The sequence below is a fragment of the Apteryx rowi genome, unplaced genomic scaffold, assembly GCF_003343035.1.
Source record: "Apteryx rowi isolate R43461 unplaced genomic scaffold, aptRow1 scaffold_37, whole genome shotgun sequence".
Taxonomy (NCBI): domain Eukaryota; kingdom Metazoa; phylum Chordata; class Aves; order Apterygiformes; family Apterygidae; genus Apteryx; species Apteryx rowi.
The window spans coordinates 3816693-3838089 of record NW_020450196.1 but is presented as its reverse complement, the minus strand read 5'-3'; the positions used below and the strand labels follow the sequence as shown (position 1 = coordinate 3838089).

General features: G+C 38.3%; 1 protein-coding gene across 6 annotated transcripts in view; it reads right to left on the bottom strand.

The window, feature by feature from the left end:
• The window catches only part of PIP5K1B (phosphatidylinositol-4-phosphate 5-kinase type 1 beta), a 111016-nt gene that overhangs the window by 76978 nt on the left and 12641 nt on the right, over positions 1–21397 (bottom strand). The window lies entirely within an intron of this gene.

The following is a 21397-nucleotide window of genomic DNA, read 5'->3' as shown; positions in this document are numbered from 1 at the left end:
GGAGGAAAACATCTTCAAAACACTATAGGCATTCAATGAAAGACTGGGCTAAAAAGACCTCTTGTTTAGCTTCTCAGGGACAGATCCCAGCTGGTGATAATAAAGAGAAACATCAAAGTGCTGTAAAACTCTAAAGAACATTTTTCCAGAATCCTCTTGCAGAATCAGCGACCTGGTCTTGGGTCTAATCTGCAGCCAAARCTAGTGTGACATGTTTAGTTCCTAAGGCACCAGTCTAAAGCCTTGAATTCCAAGTGTCAGTATACGTTGTCTTAAGCGCAGATTAAAACAAAACAAAACTACAACTACTTTAAATGAGAATATATGTATTATGATTTAGTTGCTCACTGAAGTGTTGAATCTACACTTCCAGCTTCACTCAAGCTGCAGGTCTGCTTCACCCACCATACAGCTGGACTCTTGAGAGCAAAATGAGTATGACATTTACCATGACAGCAAGCAAATGTGAGCTTCCTGTCCAGCTACTCTCTTTTCCTTGAATTTGTAATTTCATATTTGTTACACTTTAGAAATTCATCTTCTACTGAAAGCAGAAGGCATTCATATTGCCAACTTATAAGTAATTACCTATTTTTACATAACCTTAATTTCTGAATTACAACTTACAGGAACAGGAACTACTACTATTACTTTAATGGTCTTTGAGCTCAATTTCCTGTGAACATCAGAATTCCCACCAACTTCAACAAAAGCAGACATCTATGACAAACACTACAGTACATTCTTATGGGCCTCATCTGGAAATTCAGCCAACCGAAATTTAGTTCTGCTTTCTTTCTGCTATCAAGAAAACATTTTTCTGTTTGAAGAACACACTTCTCAGTATCTTCTGATCRTTTTTAAAGTTTKTTTTTTTTTTYCTCCAAACACACACACAAAATACACTGCTTAGGAATCACATTCCAAATTTTCCAAAGGTAGTTTCTCACTGCAGTTGCTACCATGTCCTGGCTAATAGTTACGACGTACATTTTTCTCCTAGCTTTTGTGAGACACATCATCTCAGGTGTACTGCTAGCAGTTTTCTGCACTAGTACACTCAGAAAGGGAAACCTCATTTGAGTGAAAAGGTATTCCCGTCTTTTCATCTATCATTTTAAATATGAGGAGTAAAAAATAAACAAGTAGCAAAACAAAATGACCCTTTAAATTTCCTGGTGAGCACAGGGAGAGGTAAAGGAGAATACAAGAAACAATTATGCTTCTTTGTGTCTGGTAAGATATAAATACCCATAGACTGGTGCAGACAGATTTTGCATGCTTTTTTCTAATTTTTCTAATGAATGCATTAGGATGGCACATAAAATTCTGGAATTAATCCTGAAATCTGGTTCTCACACTTCTGTGCATTTTAGGCAAGATATTTATTAAAGACAGCCACTCATAAAGCTCTCTTTCTCTAGGAAGATATAAAATACCAGAAATGGAGCAGCTGAGTCCCTGGAAAAGCATATATAATTTCATATTAAATTCATATCAAACTTACTAAGTTAGCACCAGCCACAAATGGAGATGATCATACTAGTATCTGCCCTAAACAACTGGAAGTTTTCAACCAAAGATTGAATTCTTGACAAAGATAGCTTGTCAGAACTACTTGCAAAAATGTCACAAACAGCACTTCTAATTACAAAGCACAATTTGTAATGTCTTCCAATAAAGAGTCATCATTGTCACAATCAAACTCTTTGGTAGTCTTTGGTAGCCTTTGTCATTTCCTCTGTTACTGTGACTTTAAAGCAGCATCTTTTATGAAAATCACTTGTTGCAAAACTCACTTTTACTAGTAAAATTTGCTCAGTCATGCTTTTTCTTGTGGTAGTAGTTGTGAGAGCCAGTTCCTCAATTCACTAAAAAGACTAAAAAGATCCATCTGGTGATACACTTCCACCACGCCTCTTGAGGGACAGAGTCAAACTGCCAGACTTCAGCTCCAATGTAAAGCTGGAAATCATTATTATGCTGTGATGTAGAAAGGCAAGAAACTTCCAAACCAAAAATGCTCCACAATGGAAGAAATCCAACAACACTTATTCAATAATGAAAAAAATACTTTTTTTTCTAAATCCTTATCTCAAATAATCACTCCCACCCTGAAAGCATTCGTTGGATTCTATTGTTCTTCTCACCTCCCCAAGCAAACAGGGTAAACAGCATCACATTACACTCCTGCTTCCTCATATCACATTTCCTCCTTTCAAAACCTTTTTTTACCCTTAATTTCTCCTCCTTTACCAAACTCTCCCAAGGTAAGGTTCATCAATCAGACAACATGCTTTGGAGATGCAAATTCCATCAGCTTTTTAATTTATTACCTCTCTGCTACAGTGATAGACATCCACTAAGAATCATTGTCACAACATGGAAGATTAAAGAGATAACGGTTCCTGGACAAAAAGGATTTTCAAAGAAATGACTAATAGGATGACCATATTCTCATGCCACAAAGTATAGAAGAGCAGTTCCAAGAGCAAAGGCGCTATTGAAGCTAGCTTTCCTGCCTATTTGGGTTTTAGGGAGGTCAAGACTAGAGCTCACTTCTTCTTAGGCACTGAACAAACTTTTCTCACATACGATTTATTTATAATCTCCCTCTCGTGTGGATTTTCTGCCACCTAATATGGAATTACCATCAGTAACAGTTTTCCCAATTAGAGGTCATCTTTAATTGCCTATTTTTTCCATTAAATTTGCCGGAATCCCAGGCTACTGTCAAATTTCGCTGACACTGGTCAATGGATTTCCTTTTCCCTCTCCAGGAAAATTTGAATAGTAGGACTATTTAGAAGATTTGCAACGGAAGAGACTCAGGACACAAAAAACATCCTCTAACACACACAAAACTTGCCTGCATACATCTTGTTTCCATAGGAAATCCAAGTTAAAAATATCAGCATACTTCTGGGTGTCTCTGGGAACAGGAACTGAAGAAGGGACCKCAGTGGGTTTTTTTGCATTAATTAAAGAAAACTCAGAAGGTAGCTGAATTTCTAACATAAAGGAAAGAGTCTGACCTAAATTGTTAGAACTTTTCAAAACTAATAATATTCCCAGACAGAAATTACATTTTAGCTTCTTTACAGAGTATTTCACTATGCTTTAACGCTGTTGGCTATGATCTGAAAGATTTAATTGACTCCATTGTGAGGTGGCTGAGCAGATTCAGAGCACACAAGAACCTGTGAGCGATGCTAGGCAGTGCACCATAAGCAGATGTAAACAAGCAAAAGGAGGTATAATTTGGTGTAGTGCACAGAGCAAAAAAGAAGGCAATACAAGAAACATYCTACAGCTTTCTCCATCATCACAAATTAATCCCTGCTCTAAAAATCTCATATCAGGATAGTCATATAGACCTTAAGTAAAAACTGAAGTAATTTATTTGACCACTTAATTATATGAAAATAAATATACAGTTCAGGTTTTTTGGGTTTTTTTGTAAGTATCCCAGACACTAGTTTGTGAAATGGATTCAATTTTTGACAGCAGAAACCATGTAGCCATCTAAGGTCACCCATATGTCCACATACCTGATATACTCAAGCAGTAAAACCTAAACATTTCAGGCCAGCATATTCTGAGAACRAAGTAAATGCTTATGTATTGCAATGGACAGGACAACCATTAGAAGTTCTGGAAAAACAATTTTTTTTACCCCCCTTCATGAATTTTCAGTTTCAGAGCTTCAGTCTGAGAATCTTAAAACTCAACAACTTCCTCAGCAATGGTTGGTTTGTTGAGATTCCTCCACAACGGTTAGTCCACTACACCTCTAAGGTCAACTGCCATATGACGCTTCCAGAAGCGCTGGAGGAACCCCTCTGGAAGCACTGCCTCTTTCCAAACACCAACAGTAGAAGCTTTTTACTGCATAGGAGGCACCACTGATCTATCCTGCTAAAAATCTGGCAGCAAAAGCGTTGTATGAATTGTAAAGAGCGGTTAGGCCTGTTATCTTGGCAAGCTCCCCCCACCTCCTCTTTTTTTTTCTTTTTCCCAAGCTGATTATGGAGGTTGAAAGTGTGACTGAAAGTCAAACCCGCTGGGTGGAATTCATGAGAGAATTGTGAAGGTTCTTCTATCAGCAARACCAACCTTTTCCAGTTTTCAATAACTAATATTAGGATACAATTTCAAACATAACAGCTTCACTGAGTTAAAAAAAGTACAGATGAGAAATTGTATAGCTTGTTGCGCCCAGCAAAAAATGAATTATTCCTAAGACATCCCTACAGYCCAGCTCATTTTGGCCAGTTTCAAGGTCCTACTAGCCTGCTAATCTTTCTAATTACTTTTTCTATTTTGCTTCAGAAGTTAGAGGGACACGCAAATTGCAAATAGTATACTAATAGTAATGAAATTCAAGTCTGAAACAAAATGAAAAAGAGCTTTTTTTTCCTGATAGTTCTGTCTTCATAGTAATGATAGGAAAGCACAAAGGCTAATTCTGAACTATACAAATGAAAGCACAAGCACAGGCATCATGAAGCTGCCAGACTGTTCACCTCCTTTAAACCATTTCAGCCATTCATATCGCCTTCACTTGCTTAGCTAAAAACTCATACTGGTTTCTGTGTCTTGCCAGATCTTTTAGGTTCTCAGTAACTAAACTAAGTACAGTGCTACAATTCGGATGCTGTTTGATTCCTTCAAAGATCCCTGCTCTCAGGGAGACAGTACAGCATTTGAATCGAAACTAAACGAATGAAACTAAAAAAGGCAGTAATAGGGGGAACAGTCTTTTCTTAGTTTGCAAACTGAATTTGAGAATTAATTTATCAGAGGGAGTAATGTATACTTCAAAACTATACATGTTTACATTTTAATGCTTTGATTTACAGCAAGAAGTATCAGATCATCTATTTTTCTTTTTTAGCCTTCAGAAAGGAAAAGCACATMAAAGATAAAAGAACATCAGCAAATATCACCTCCATCCAAGTTTAGAAATACTTACAAAAGTTCTGTCCCGTTTGAGGAATTGCCATTAGTGCTTTAGGCTGCTCTCTGATGTGAAACAGACTAACCTACAACTATAATATGCAAGTCACAGAAACAGCCACAGAAGTATCACAAGTTAYAGCTACATATTATTTTCTGTATGTACACAACAATCACATACTTTGTTTTGAAAATAACAGCTGTGATTTTTTTCAGACAGATACTTGCTTTCTACAATGGAAATAAAGCTGCTTTTTCATTAGAGGAAGCAAAGTTTACAAATTCATGGAAACACAGCACACTGTGCTCCTCTGGCAAAATACATCCCTTTCCATTTGTAATTTGTGTATTTTTGAAATTCTGCGTTTTACAGATAACTTGAAAGTCCTGTAGGAAGCATACATGCACACCAGTCCTCCTAACAACTATGGGACTTTTCCAGATCACTGGTCCTAGACTGGCAACCAGTAAGAACAAACATTTGATCCCCAACATTACTGACGTCACACTGTGTACTTTGTAGAAATTGCTAACAGGACCTCCTTTTATAAAATGAAAAGGCCTCATTAATTTCTTTTTTTTTTTTTTTTTTTTGGTAAGAGACTGAAAAGCACACAAAGTAGAAAGCCACATTTGTACAAGGCCAAAGGAGAATTTCTAGCTCATTCTTTTAGTTTCAAAATTGCGATTTCATGTGTCAACAAGAGTAGCTTTTAAGAGACCAGCAGTCTTTCTGTAAAGCCTACAGGAGTTAACAAATGAATAAAAAGTGTAAGATGGGGTTGTGATCTTCTTTGAAAGAAATGAGAGACGGAAATGCCTGCATGCTGTATGAAACTATACAATAGAAGAAAACAGAAGTTGCTGTGGCATTATAAGGAAGGGCAAGAGTAGAAGACATCTCATATCCAGAAGTACAGCTCAGTTCCACATGACCTGACAGTGGTCCTAATGCTGCTAACACATACCAGACATAGGACTTCAAGATAACATTACCAYGCAATGCATAATGTCCAACAAATTGCTGCAGCGTGTTAGGAAAAATTGTTGGTTAGGCAAGTGAGAAAAACAGAGGGAAATTTTTTCTACATTTGACTCTGACAGTACATGGAAAACTGAATGACAAGGATCACATGACAGACAGCAATCATGATTTTTGGAGGGAAAGCCAGGCAAGCAGAAGCACTTAGATAATTGGTAGGTAAGATCCAATGGGAATGAAGTCTCACATAGGAGGAAAAGGAGCTTAAGGTAAGTGTTGCTTTCTAAAGGAAAGAGAGAGGTGCAATCAAACTCAGCGTGCTTGGAGAAAGGAATTTGATTAAACCAGGATCTTAGTGACCTAAAGCTCCAGAAAGAATCATACAAAAAATGGGAAATAGGTCAAATAGCTTAGGATAAGTATAAAAAGCATAGAGTGAASATATAGGAACAAGAGAAAAAAAGCACAGAATAAGATGCAGACAGCCACATGTGAAAACAATTAGCAAGAAAATATTCTTTTAGACAAAGGAAAAGGTACTCCATAGTACAGATATGGAGAGTCAGCCAGCAGTAATGTCTGGATTTCAAACACACAGTACACCTTTGCTCCAAAGTTCACAATAAGGGACTGGAGTTGCTTCAAATGATCAGCAGCTGTAATAAGACAAGTACTCAGGCTAGTGACACCATGGGAATTTCAAAGCAGAAGCTGAAGCACCCTGAGACATTAGAAATTGCCCCCAAGGGCTCACTTAGGATCTTCCAGAATATAACGTCTCAGAAGAAAGAGAAGGACAAGCACCATGCCCACCTTTAATATGGACGAGAACAACCTAGAAAACTGTGACAATTCAACCTAACTTCAGTTTACAAGTTGTGGGCTACAGCTTGTACATATTCTTGCTATTGACAGATAGAAGATAAGTTGATAGGTAAGAAACACATGGATTAGATGAGAGCAAGTCCAGTCCAACAAAGCTGTTTTTCTTCATCTAGCCAGTCAGCATGTGGAAYGGCTAGGGGATCTGCACTGGAGGTAGTAACGAGGCCTCAGTAAAGCTTTCAGCAACATCTCACATAGCACTCAAAAACTAGCTGGAAAAGACRGTCAAGGTGAAGCTGCTCTGAAGCATTAAGCAAGGCCTCAGCTGGAGCACTTGTGTCCAGTTTTGAATCTAGTACTTCAGGAAATACAGGGACAAGCTTGTGATCATCAAGCGGTAACAACCGCTGGAATTCAGCRGACTGGAATTCAGTCTAAATTACAAAGAAAAAAGACTGAAGAGAGATATAGTGATTATCCTCAAATTCATAAAATGAAGGAAGGAACAATCTTGCACTCACAACCAGCAAAACAATTACTAGGATGGGAAAGTTGTATGAAACATTAAGAACTTCAAAATAGTTGTAATACTCTGTTTTGACAACTTAGTCTTCTCTACTCACCCATCTTTTTCTATTTCAACAGAAGCACAACTATACTATATTTTTCTTCTAACCAACTCAAAATGTCTGGGCAAACTTTACAGCAAAAGTGCATAATGAAGAAAGATGATATAATTTGCTGAACTAGCAAGAACATTCCCAAAAAAGACTTTTTAGACACATGAGACATAGAACAGCTGCAGTCAAAAAAATTAATATGCACCAAAGCATATAGCACAATTTGTTTACCCGTTGTCCATATGTTACTGGCAATTTCTAAGTCACAATCAACTGGGAAGTATTCAGCCCGTTACGGCATGAGCCTATAATCAATCATATTAAAGTCTGTAGAAGAAAATCATGTTGCCAAAACAACAGCCTCAAAGCTAGAGTGGATTAGCATGATCTTCAAGTCATCTATGCCTTTTTCCCCCCCTGGATCCTATAACTTTTATACATACAGCCTCCACTGAACGCTAGTTAAGCTTAGCTTTTCAGCAGCCAGTTGTGATGTAGCCTTTACCTAAGAAATTTGAGTCTTTGAAATCCCACTTTTGTCTTCATTAGAGGGCCTTACCATACAGGTGTAAAAGATACTTGAATGCTGGGACAGACTGTTTTGAAGAATTGTGAACCCTAATACTGTAGATTTTTAGGACAGATTAGACAAATGTTTCAAATGTAGTTGGCCCTGTTTTGAAGGAAGGGACAAGTCTGGATACYCTGTCATGATCCCTCCTATCTTTCATAGTATCACCACATACAGCTTTTGCTGTAGACTGTGACAATTTCGGTTGATCTAAGTTGGTGCTGCTGTGATCCTGCCTTCCAGACACGCATTTGCCTCCTCTTTTGTTCCAGCACTAACACTTCTCTGACTCCAGAAGAACTCATCCAAGCAATTAAATTGGAATAAAAAAAATAACCTACCAAAAATTAATCATAATGGAACTGCTTATAAATGCAACCATAGTTTCTTCATGGACTACCCTGACATCAAGCAGAAATATGGAAGAGGATGAAGAAGGTGATGCAACRTGTCAGAACTTTGGTCCATACTGAACAAGAGATCCTTTGTCTCAGTTGTTTCAATCCCTTACATCTCTCCTACAACCTCATAGTTGTGAGTGCACTTGTGACCAAACTGGGGAGGAATACTGAGAAACACACACACACAAGAATTACTCTCACTCCCAAATAGGCTGGGCAAGAGCACCAGAAGTAAGCTCAAAATTAAATTTAGGGAAAAGATCTTTAGAAACAGATGTTGAAGGTTAGGCTCCCAAACGTATATTTAAGCAGTGACTTGTCTTTCAGGTGCTTAGCCTACCTGAAAAATCAGGTCACTCAGGAATGGATATAGAAGACTGATGTAAGCACCAAATTTGAAAGTCATGTCTAAATTCAGGTGAGAGACTCTTTAATGAGGGTAGTATATTGAATAAAAGTTATTATGACTAATTTTTTTAAAAAAGAGATATTTTTCCTCAGGAAAGTTAAGACTGCAATTAGTAGAAGCTTTCCTTGATCCCACCACTTCAGTCAGAATTTAACAGAAAGTTGGCTTTATTCTTGGAAAATAGTAACAAACTCTTGCGCCATTCTCAGCAGAGAACAAATCCTACATCAATAAAATCCTTTGACTAGATTAGCAAGTCTTGGTTTCCCATAGAGCAAAGCTGCTCAAAGACCTTTCCTAATACACGCACATATAAAGTCATAGAAAGGGAGAGGCTTATCCAATTTTATGAAATGGTTCATAAAGTAAAAAAGCTACAGTCCTCCTTGTTCAAATGACTCCTCTAAAATGTTTCTTTTTAAACTACAGAGAAAATTTCAAGGAGGGAAAAATGATTTCAGAATCTGCATCAGACAAGAATGATTTAAAAACAAGAACAGTTAAGGAAAGATCTGCTCAGCATGTAAGGAAATAGCTGCTATTTTTCATGGCTGCTGTCTAGTTACCATAGAACAAAGGCAGCAAATTTTCAGCTACTGGAGTCAAACTACAGCATGAACTACACCAGAATGACTGCTAATATTTTAAAAATTTATGCCATTCTCTATGTAGCTGCTTTAAATGTAAAGGATACTACTGTATTTAGCAGGAACTGTACACTTTGGTTCTCTCTGAGTCAGACTTACGTGGGCAGATCAGAACAAGCAACTGACTACTTTTTTTCCCTGGTGGCAGTTAGACAATGCACTGAGTTTAATTCTTGTCTGAAATTACAAATAAACTTGTAATGTACTTTAAGAAGCAGTTATGCATCAGGGTACATATGCATCCTACTGACATTAAGAAACATGAGGTATACACTGGGAAAAAATATGTAAGCAGCTATTTTAAGGTACAGAAACCTAGACACAGAATTTTTAATGGTGATAAAAAAATGTTTATTTGAAAATAACTTTTAAGTCTTTTAAAACCACTTGATATACTGGAATTGCTTTCCAACAGGCTTTCACTTGCCAAACCAAATTAAAAAACCTGTCCCTGAACATTTGTGGCAGGAAAAAAGTAAAATGAAGTTATTATTAAATATTTTTGCCAATTCCCAACCTCCCCACTGATTTTCAGATGCAGCTCATACTCTGTAGCATTGCACCAGTACTAACATTCCTGTATGCAGATAACTCAAATTCATAAACAATATGTAAAAAATACCACCACTTTCTTCTCCCCCCCAAAGATCTTTGCAAGTGGCTAGCTGGCCATTCTTTGCAGCCTACCAGGAAATSCTACTGGAAGATTCAAAACCATAGGTTGTCACTGCTATCAAAGGATACATCTGCACATAAATCACTTAAGTATTACATGGAAGATAGTGAACATAATGAGTGAACATAATGAGTGGGACTTATCACAAAAAGGTGACTTCTCCTGCAGCCACAAGTGCAAGCAGTGGGTGAGCACTCTGCAGGAGGACATGCCGCCTGGCACTGCTGGATCTTCAGCAGGACAGATCAGAACCTGTCAGCTTTTCCAAAGGAAAATGACTGCGAGTTTTCCTGCAAACAAAAGAGGTCCCCAGCTGCTTAAGAGGTCTGGATGAGAATCTGTTCACTCTACACAGAAGCCCTCTGAAAGACTATCTGCATCTCTCAATGCATCTTTATGACTAGGTTAGAAAGGGCATGCAGCATTATCTGTAACTCAGTTAGTGATCCCCACCACAGTTTTCAAAGGTAAAAATACAATTTTCAGCATTTAGGAAGAGAAAATTTGTTCATCACACTAACAGAACTCAGTCCATTTCTGCTTAATGCACTCCCTTTTCATGAATCATTAGCTAAAAAGAGAACACCACCCCAACAAGGTAAAATATAGACACTGGCTATGAATTGACTCATTTATAGTTTCCATAAACCAATGTTAAAAAAAAGATGAATTAAGTGTAGAGGTTCTTCATAGGAACAGAGGGCTCTTAAGATTTAAAGTACATGATACTCCACTTTCTGATAGGCCTTACCCTACATGGATCAGCAACAATGTCTAATTACATAACCATATCTTTTTCAGCACAGTATTGAACTGGCTATTGAATTGTTCGTCATTTTTTTAGTCCAAGAAGATATAAATATGCATGATGAACAGCATGCGTGCATTAAATGTATTTATATAAGATTGCCTTTCAATAGTTGCAGTTAGCAGTGTGCTCTTATTATCTTATAAACCCCTCATTTTTGTGTCCTCTACCAGGAAGAAGCCTGATGATTAGTTATGTAAGTGAAAAGGAATACTCATTAATATTTTGGACTGGCTAGCTATGCTTTACTTTACAGCAAATAAAAAAAATGGACTTGAGTTTGCTTGTAGTATGATCCCATTATAAGAGCATTATTGAATAGTACTGCAGCCCTGAACTAGTTCCTAAAGACCAGAAAAAATAAGAATGAACCAACTACCCTATTTTATTACCCTTTCTCACCACTTTAGCAACAAGTATGGACCCCCAAAAAGGCAGAAATGGCCCCTATGGTCTCCTCATTGCAGAAGCAGGGGCGGTAGAAGGTATAAAAATTGTGGTGGTGGTGGGGACAGTTCTCTTGCAGAGCACAGAATTATCTCAATGTGTGTAAGAAAAGGCAACTAGGTTAAGGAAATGATTGGCCAAGACTTTGGCTGAAGTGCTCTGCCCAGTGCGTGTGCTGGGGAGTGGAAGACAGGGAGAGGGAGAGAGCGAGATGTTGTAGGATGCCTCACAAGGCCAGACTGAAGGTGCTGCACCATGCAAAACCAGCTGCTGCTCATCAGCAATGACTGGCACTGGTCCTGCACAAAAGCCAGGAAAATGGGGACACTAGTCCCATATCCCCTCATAGCAAATGGCTTTCAGCAGAAAGCACCGGTTTAGAAACGTAGCACCAAGGTTGCACCTCAGTTGAAGAAGGAGTTGCTGTGTCCATGCTAAGGGAGGCTATACAGGACAAAGACACAGAGCCTTAACCCAGCAGCTGATGGCAACCACTGGTACCCTCAGGGGTGAAGCACAGTTTGGGAAGGAGTTCCCTCCGAACCGCTGCRTTTGCAGTGGCACAGGTACTCCATGTCACAAACACAGCTTCTGAGAGCTGATGGAGGAGGAATCCTTCAAGGGGTTGTAAAAGTGCGTGACAGCTACCTTACACCGGGAGGGCGTCCACCCTTCTGTGCTCGGAAAGCAACCACGCCTATGGAAACCCTGCCCTCTGTGTTAGCCTTCACTTGCTCATTTCCTTTGCTGTGTTTATGCGCTCACAGCAGGATGCAAAGTAAAACTAGCTGAGGAGCAGACTTGGTTTCACTTTGAAGTCCTCCAAGCACAGAAGAGACAGGAAGGGGTGTGAACACTGAAGCAAGTGAAGCCAGAGAGCAACCTGGGACAAGGAAAAAGAAAACCAGGAAAGCAGGGCAGGGGCAGACTTGGCAAGAGACTGTGGCCTGCTGAACTTCAAGGAAAGGAAGAATGGGAAGGAAAGAGATGGATGAAGGAGAAGGGGGCCAAAGGAGAAGGAAAACATGTGGCAGTGAAGAGAAAAATACGGATGGGAAATGCTCCCTCCTTTGATCTATTAGAAAAAAGACATGCTGTGCCATTAACTTTTAATAGGAAATAATGATACTCAAAGTTGCTATATGTCTGACAGCATACAGTTTTGTTGTAGGGAAGAGTGCAATGAAAACAAAATCTGATTTTTATCCCCAGGATGACGCAAGTATTTTTGTGCCAATAAGCAGAAAGGTCAGTCCACAGTAAAGCACAGATATGTATACATATGTATGTCACAAAAAAGGCTTCAGATACTCAATCCTACCTCATTTGACTGTTGTCAGGTGATTACTACCTGTATAAAATGACTTAATGTCTTTGCCAGGATTAAGGAGGTGGAATAAGACAAACCAACCAACCCCAATGCTCAGCAGATTTTAGCCGCAGGGGCAACCTCTCTGACTTGCTCCTGAGCTGCAGAAAGGCTGTGAGAAGCATTATCTGCAGAGGACCACTGGAGAGGCCTGCGCAGAAAGTCAGAACCGGCTCCTGCAGAGGCCCGTTGTGGGTCAGCAGACCCCAGCAGCACACAATACCGAATCACTTCTGCGTGCATCCAGCTACTGCAGGAAAAAAGGACCGGCCCTCCTTGGCTGCACTGCATTCAGGGATTTGTGACTAGCTATTGTTAGGTGCACTATGAATTACACAGAGAAATTTAGCTTTCACATTCAGTGAAATACCTGTGTGAGACATGATGTTTATGAGCCTTAACAGTGCACACTGGTACACAACTTTGTGCTGCCAAACTCTTAAATAGGATTTTTACATACATCTCATAATGGGCACAGTACCATTACGAAAAATGGTTGCAGTTTTGAAAACGGTTGCAATTCTAAACAGCCAAAACAGAAAAATCAAGATCCTACAAGCCTCTTGAAAAGTTATGACTCTATTAACTCACGACCTTTTCAAGGCCTGATCTTCTTTCAATAGGCACTTGAGTACCACTGGCTTGAAGATAACCACTTTATCCCTTCTTACTGCCACTTCTTTAAAAAAAATAAATAAAAATCTGTGAGTCACTGCAAAGATCAAAGCATCTCACTGAGGAACACATCAAGTAGAGGAATATTTGCAGATAGATCAATCTAAGCTATTAYCTGCACGAATAATTTTGGCTAAGCCATAAGCAATCATACAAAGAATTCTGATACCAGGAAAACAGAGTAGAAGGAAAGAACAGTTCTATAGATTAATAAACAGATGTAACTTGCAAAAAGCAAACAATTATATTGAAGAATTCAGCAAGATTTTAGGTACTTCTTCTAAAGCCATTAAACAAAGTATTGCAATGGTTTTAAGGAGCTTACCTTCTACATTATTCAAACAGCAGTATGTTAGGATTTTAAAACTGTTCCTGTCTCTTAATATTATTGCTCTGTTTTGCAATACGTACTCAATGTATTGTGTCAACATTTGGAAACATCATCCTTCATTGTTATTGCAAATATATGGGTCTTGAACTAGAGAGGTTGGTAAATCATGTTTTAAAAGCCTGTCAAACAACTAAAGTTGTATTACTGTTCACATTTGTGATGGTCTTCCAAATGCTGCCTTAACAGGTAAAACAGAGAGAAATGAAAGTCTAAGTGCATGCTATTCTGTAGCGGAAAATAACATTTGCATGCAGGAAAGAGCTTGCACGTTCTCTGAGAGTGATAATTTGGTTCAAAAGGAACCTTTGAGCTAAAGGAAGCTGTCAAAGGAGTGAGATGAGAAACTGACCTGCTTGAACCAGTATTTGTTTTGCAAAATCCTGTGTTACACCACACTTATGAAAAAAAAGACAAGTGTTTCAGCCCCTTTCCTATCTCTGTTAGGACAGGCCAAAACTAGCCTCACAAAGATGAGAAGCACAACCACAATAAACCAGAAAAAGACTCAAAAAAATTGAAGTTACCTCTGCAATGTGCTTTTGATAACATAAAATTTTTATCATAGACATCTAGGCATGTCACACACTCCTTTTCCTCTAACACTATGCTATGCAAATCCGATCACAGATTAAAGAGAACAGAGAACAGAAGGGTTGTATGCATAGTATTTTTCTAACTCACATAGAAGTTTAACTACAGATAGAAATACATGATATCACTATTGCAATATACCTACATTTACATCGCATGGCCACATTTTCCTTCTTCATTTTAAGAAATGCTTTCTTGTGCAAATTTTATTATACCAGTTTATTGCTGCTGCAGGAGCGCACCTCTTGCATTTTTGCAGAGACCTCACTTACACTCTGCTCTGCTGCAAGGCCCCAACTGTGAATCACCACATTCAACATGACGTGCTTGGAGCCTGTGTTCCTCCATCCCACAGGAAAGGATGCCATGTAGAAGCCTGAATTTCTCTCACAGTGTTTCATCCTGGATATGATCGCATAACTTCTAGCGATAAGTATATCATTCATCAGGCTTGTTCCTTCATAAGCCCATGGATATTGTTAAAAGGTGATATTTCAGAGTGCTCTTTCCTATTCAAAAAAGATTCAGACTAACTTACCATTTCAGCTGAGCCCCACTCCTACTAGACAATTTCTAACTTGAAGATGACTGACGACCCACGTTTAAGGCAATAGTCTCAAAATTCCACCACTAGACTGTATTAATGCTCTGGTTTAGTTTGAAACACATTCATTTTAGTTCCCCCCTGCCCCTTTTGCAGCTAACTTATGATTCTTACCAGACAAACCTGTATTTGATAATTATGGAAAAAAAGATAGAACACAACTTTGTCCCTGCCCCCTCCAACACTGTGGGCCAAATGAAATTCTTTAACATTTCTGAACTTCAAGATAGTTCATAAATTCATTCCGACTAAGCTTTTTGTAGAAGGCACCATTTTATCAATGTCAGATGTGAGATATGAGACCAAGAACTGCCTTTGCAGCTCATTAAATCAATGCCATGTTGATTGGCTTGGATGCTGCAGTATGCATGATCTTCTATCAGCAAGTTTCACCACTACATTCTTACACTCCAACTTTGTTGCTGTGTACTTGTCCAAATATAGCTTCCTCCTATCACTTGGCACTGTACCACATTATTTCCATGGGCCTGTAATATTTGCAAAAATGCAATGATAACGCCAAGACTGACCGAGGTGAATGAACAGCCAGTGCCCATTCCCTTGAGATGTTTTTCTGGACAAAGTTTAGAAAACACGTAGGAACAAGGTTAAGTATCACAAGAGGTGGCTCAAAAATAAGGTGTGCAATCTTTCAAGTCATTTCTAAAGAAATGTGTCTCCCCTCACTTCCTGCATTAGCCTTAGTTTGGATTACTTCACCTAGACACATTGTTTGCATGTGAGAAATCACAAAATGAGACAAACAAAGGTAAGGGAGCCAGCAATTTTATCCACATTTTACTCATAAGACTATGAGAGTAAAATTATTCCTATGCTTAACCGTTTGCAGATTCAGGCACTGTGTTAAAAAAATGTATTTTTTTAAAAAGTCATAAAGTGAACAAAGATGTCATCTTTACCACAGCAGTTGCAGAAGCATCCTCATAGAATAGGAACAGCAAGACTTAACAAGGAAAAAACAAAAAAGAAACCCACAGTTCAAAGCTGTCTAAAAGGAAACATGCATACTTTCATTAGTTGTAAGGGTAAAGACTGGCTTACATATGAAACCTCCATTTACTGAGAAATTCTCAAACGTTATGCTGCCATCAACACTCAAATCTTCAGATAAGAAGCAGGTTCATCTCTTATGGGAAAAAATTCTGTATTTTAGTCAGAGAGAACCAATAACCAGAACACACAGGACAAACAGATAACTCCGACCATGAAAGCACAGATTGTCCAAAACCATATTTCTGTTGCAGACTTTAGCATGCCAGTGCTTTTGCCACTTTTCTTTTTCCTCACCTCAGAAAAGGAAATTATGTCCTAGCCACAGAGCTGCAAGGATGAGCTGTTATTTTAAAGATTTTAAAATAACATTATTACTGCTATTGCCTATTCTGATTTTGCTTTGGGAGTAGTGCCACACTGCCAAAATTTGAGTGCATTGCAAACAGTTTGAAGTCACTGAATTCACTCACAGGGCAGCAGATGTAGCCACCTTGTTCTGGACTGGACTTTGGCAGAGCTGTGATTTCACTCCTTGCAGACTCCTGTGAACAATTGTGTAATATGGCATGGATTCAAAAATAATACCAGAAACCATTTTTTCCCCCTACTGTATGTTTGTCAACTCTGCTGGTAAGCTTKAGAATAAATGCCTTATTAGTCATCCCCTCCCCCCTGCCTGTTCTGAGTTTTCAGATATCCCCTTCTGCCCTATCAATTCTTAGGATGTGAGGTTCAGCTGGGTTAGTGCCGCTCCTCATGCAGTAGGCCACAGCAGATGGAGATGGAGAGCAGCACGCTGACTTTCAAGTTATGGAGTTTAAAAGGTGAGTGCTACAGAAGAGAAGCTTTATTTATTTTGTACATGCATAAAGGATCAAATGCATATTAAATGCATTGCTTTCTTCTAAGTGAAAAAAAGCATGCATTAAATACAGGATACAATTCATCTAGTTTCCCATTTTAAGGAGTTCTGCAATAGGCCTGAACTTAAAGTCAACTCAAAAGAGTGAGACAAGTAATTGAAGAGTCCTACAATGTTCAAATTATCTCCTTATTTCTAACATAATTTTGACTGGGCATGAGCCTCAGCAACCAAAGTTTAAGGAGATGCTTGTAAATACCTTCACCCTCCAGAGAGATCAAGCCACTTTGAATGTTTTTCAGAATAAATTTTGCTAAACATGTACWTTTAATTTGATTTTACTTGACCCTAGTGACAGCAAAGAAACTGCATCTCATGTGGAACAGGACTTTTAACCTTTAGTTGTAAGTGTGATTTTAAAATTCATTCAGATTTAAGACTCATTTAGATCTTAGAATGAGCTGTAATAAAAATATTCACCTAAAAAATCCATTTCAGGAAAGAAGAAAGGTTATAGTTTATGGCATAAAAAAATGCTTAAATTCACAAAAAATAGTGTGTGTGTGTGTGGGGGGGGGGGAACAACACTAACAACCTGGCAATTAGAATCAGGCCTAAATTGTAAATATGGGGAGAAAATAGTTCTCAAGTTTCCTTTACAATAAAAAGTAATGTTACAATACCATTTTGTAGCTAACTATAGACTGCCTTGAACAACAGTAAGAATACTTGCGTTTCATCAAGATGCCCATTAAAAAGAAAGATGCAAAGTTTGACATTGTGAACTTTCCACAGGCTTCTGTTATTTCTTCTCTCCATATATCATTTTGCTGGTACATACATAGATACATCTCTGTTTAATTTCTTTCACTAATAATTATGAACATAGTTAAATACCACCAAATCAATGTTTTATAGTCTGACTGACAAAATTCAGACTTCATGATGCCACTAAAAAGTTACTTTTATATGATTACATATACATTAAAAATATACTTCCTTGTATAATTAACCTTTTTCCCTGACAATTCAAGCCTAGTACAGGAGCCAGATCACCAAGAACTCTGTAAAATGTCACGCCACACAAGTATATTATGCAAGTCTCAAGAAAATAAGGAAAACTTGAAGGAATACACAAGACAAGAGAAGGAGGTCCATTGTTCTAGGTGCTCAGGGAGGTAGATATAGAGCAGGCAGGGGCCTCGCGGACGCAACCTCCTACAGAGCAGAAGAGTCATGGAAACCACACGGGGTCCCGAAAAGGGATTGGAAAAATGGAATCTCTTTTTTCCACCCATTTTAATCAGATACTCTCTCTCCTCCACAAAGATGTCCCAGTGCTAAAACTCATTATTATCAGACCATTTGCATGAGTGAGCAAACTGTTTGGAACAGCTTATTTACTGGGAAAAACAAAACAAAACCAACCCAAAACATAGCCCTGTAGACTGCATCTGTAATACACTGTAGGTCCAGACAGGACTAACCTGTACCACTTTTTACAAGAGAGGGCCAGCAGTAAGTGTATAAGAAAATTAAACTGACAAAAGAAGCTCTATTTCTTACAATCTTGTAAGAAAACAGTGTATTTTGACAGTTTTAACTACACTTATTCTAATGATTTCAGGAGTTAAATACGCTGCCTGCAACAGTATCAAGGAACRAGGATCTTTTTTTCCCCCCGATTTCATATATCACTGCTCACTGACAGAATCCTACGCATACCAGATAAATATCTATTTGCAGTCTGTCTGCGTTGGGGGCTGGATGAAGAGGGGGAGGGTTAGAGAGGAGTGGGATGAAAGCAAGCTTTACTGAAAATAAAGCATCTTGTCATTCTAGGTAACAGTTCTCCTCAGCCTTACAGTTTGCTTCAGCTTTTCCTTAAACTGATATACTGCCTAACTTTGCAGGTAAGGCAAAGAGAAACTGCCAGTCTTCTCCAGCATACTGGGCAATACCATTTTCAGATCAGAGCAACAAACAAGCTTATTGCTTCAACTCCTTTGCTGGTAGGAGGGAGGGGGCAGGCAGACTTTATAAGAACACAGAAAAACCACCCACGTATCCATACATCAATTCAGGAACTAGAAGTATCCCACTTCAGAAAAGTTGTGGCTGGTAAAGCAACATGGACTTGATGTAGAATATGAACGTCTGGTAAATTTTCACCACCCAAAGAGAAGACCCAAGATTAGACTCCCTGACAGGGAGTCACCTTCTGCTTTCTAAACTTATATGAAAAAGAAATCTTCATCACATGTCAGCAGGAAACATGTTGCTCTAGGTTTTCGCAAACAGGAGTGCAGCAGCTTCTAGCCCTTCTCCTGGTCACCTACCAAAGGTAGTATGAATAGGTAGCACAAATAGGTAGCACAGTTATGCATGTGTGCAAATGTTATAAGGGGGTATACTACTTTTTCTCCATGGTTTACACTTGACTAGAAAGACAGCAGGGAAATATTTCCCATCTTAACTCTTTCTGCCCCAGCACTAACTCTTTTGGCTTAAACGCCAATGTTTGCAAGTGCCTAGGGTACACTTTTGCCTAGATTACTTGATAGCTGAGAACACACCACAAGAGAATACATATTAGTTTCCTGGTAGCACAGCAAAGCTCTGCTTAGTGGTTCAACAGTTGGACTTGAGACAGCATTTTTGATTCCAGTACCTTGGTTGCACAAGGAATACGCAAGAGCTCCAACTAACTAGCTGCTCACAGCAAGCTCTCGCTTCTGTTTTAGCTTCAAGATCCTACACACCATACCAAATATCCTCCAGATTTCCTTCTAGTAGTGGGACAAGTAGCAAGAGACGGTGACCCCTGTGAACGACGCCTATAGCTAAGACCTAAGCAACCTGTAAAGTTTCCACATGCAAAACTACTAAATCATGTACAACTCATTCAAATGTTTACATGGTCAGAATAAGGTTGGAAAGAATACCATCCAGCTTAACCATCCTCTCGTTTCAAAAGAAAATATCACTTGAAGTGACTTCTTCAACAGCCCTTCTTTCTTCACCAGTACACAGTTCAAGACAGAAAAAAATATACCAAAAGCATTCACAAACTTACTGTCATCACTTCCATTTCACTAGAAATAGTCTTGACTGTGATTCCTCTAAGGATGATGCTATTTAGAGCAGACTTTTGAAAACACAGGAAAACAGTACATACTTTTTATCTTAGTAAAAGTACAYAGTTAAACGATATGTAGGCATATTAGCCTGAAAGGAAACACACAAAGCATAAACCCTACCTGACCCCAGAAAGACCTTTCAGAAGTAAGCTGAACAATTTTTTTTTATACATGCATAAATAAGTTACACATACATATTTATATATATGTATACTTCAATATGCTGTGTATATGGAAATATAAATATGTACAAATATACTTGTGTGTATATTTATGTTTGTATAATATGTATATATATATACACAGATGCACACACACATGCAGGGTTATACAATACAAACACTAATATTAAAATGAGAAATTACAAAACATCCTCAACAGAACATAACATCAGAAAATAATTTCTTCCCATATAACTCCTTCATACTAAGGAGATTGATTCTTTTATTGAAAAGTTATTGTTTAAATATTAGCATGCTCTTCATACATCAGGAAACTAYCGTTTTGTTACGTAAAAAATACAAGAACACATTCTTACAATCTTTGAAAAACAAAGAACAAAGAAACTGATTGCATTTGTAAAAATCATGTTATATAATATGAATCATAAATTAGTGAATAACAAGGTTGTCTCTCCAACATCATAACTGATATTGGAATTCTGTGGCTTTTTGTAAGAAGGAACTGGTATAAACTTAGTTTTACGCTATATTTTAATTCATCTATAATTTTATTGTGTGGCACTGCAACACAGTACTAAAACTAAATTACCTCTGTCTTTTCAAACCTCCAAATCTTTAGCATAGCAACTAAAGAGACAAGTGACTTTGTGCTGCATTTGTATAATGCATTGTTTACCTGAACTTGGTATTGATGACTGGCATTCTTACACTGTATTCCTGTACAAAAGGAAAATTTTCTGTTCTATCTTTGCAAGAATGCAGAGGGTCTTGCCCATGGTAGAATTATCACGCCTCCTTTGTGYGTGGTAGGAAAGTTTCGTTCTCTAGATAGGGGTCACTTCCTCCAGGGAATGAAGATCTTGTCAAAAAGAGGTATGGGAGATGCTGTGCTAATCACATTCACAGAGCATGTCCAAATCAATTCTATTTTGGCTGAGCAGAACTGGGAATTTCTCTGTCCAGTGAAACCCAGATTTCTGGAAATACAGTTTGCCTCTGTACACAGGTTTATACAGAAGACCTCATTAATAATCTTTTGCATCAACTTAGTGGAATGCAACATGGTGGAGGGTATTTAATCTCATACATAACATGAAAGTGAAGCAAAAAATGGTACCACCTGTATAGTATCTCATGCATATATATTCCTATGAAAAGGTTTGAATGCTTAGACTTAAAGCAATTTAGAGGAGCAAAACACCATGTGTCATATATGTAACACTA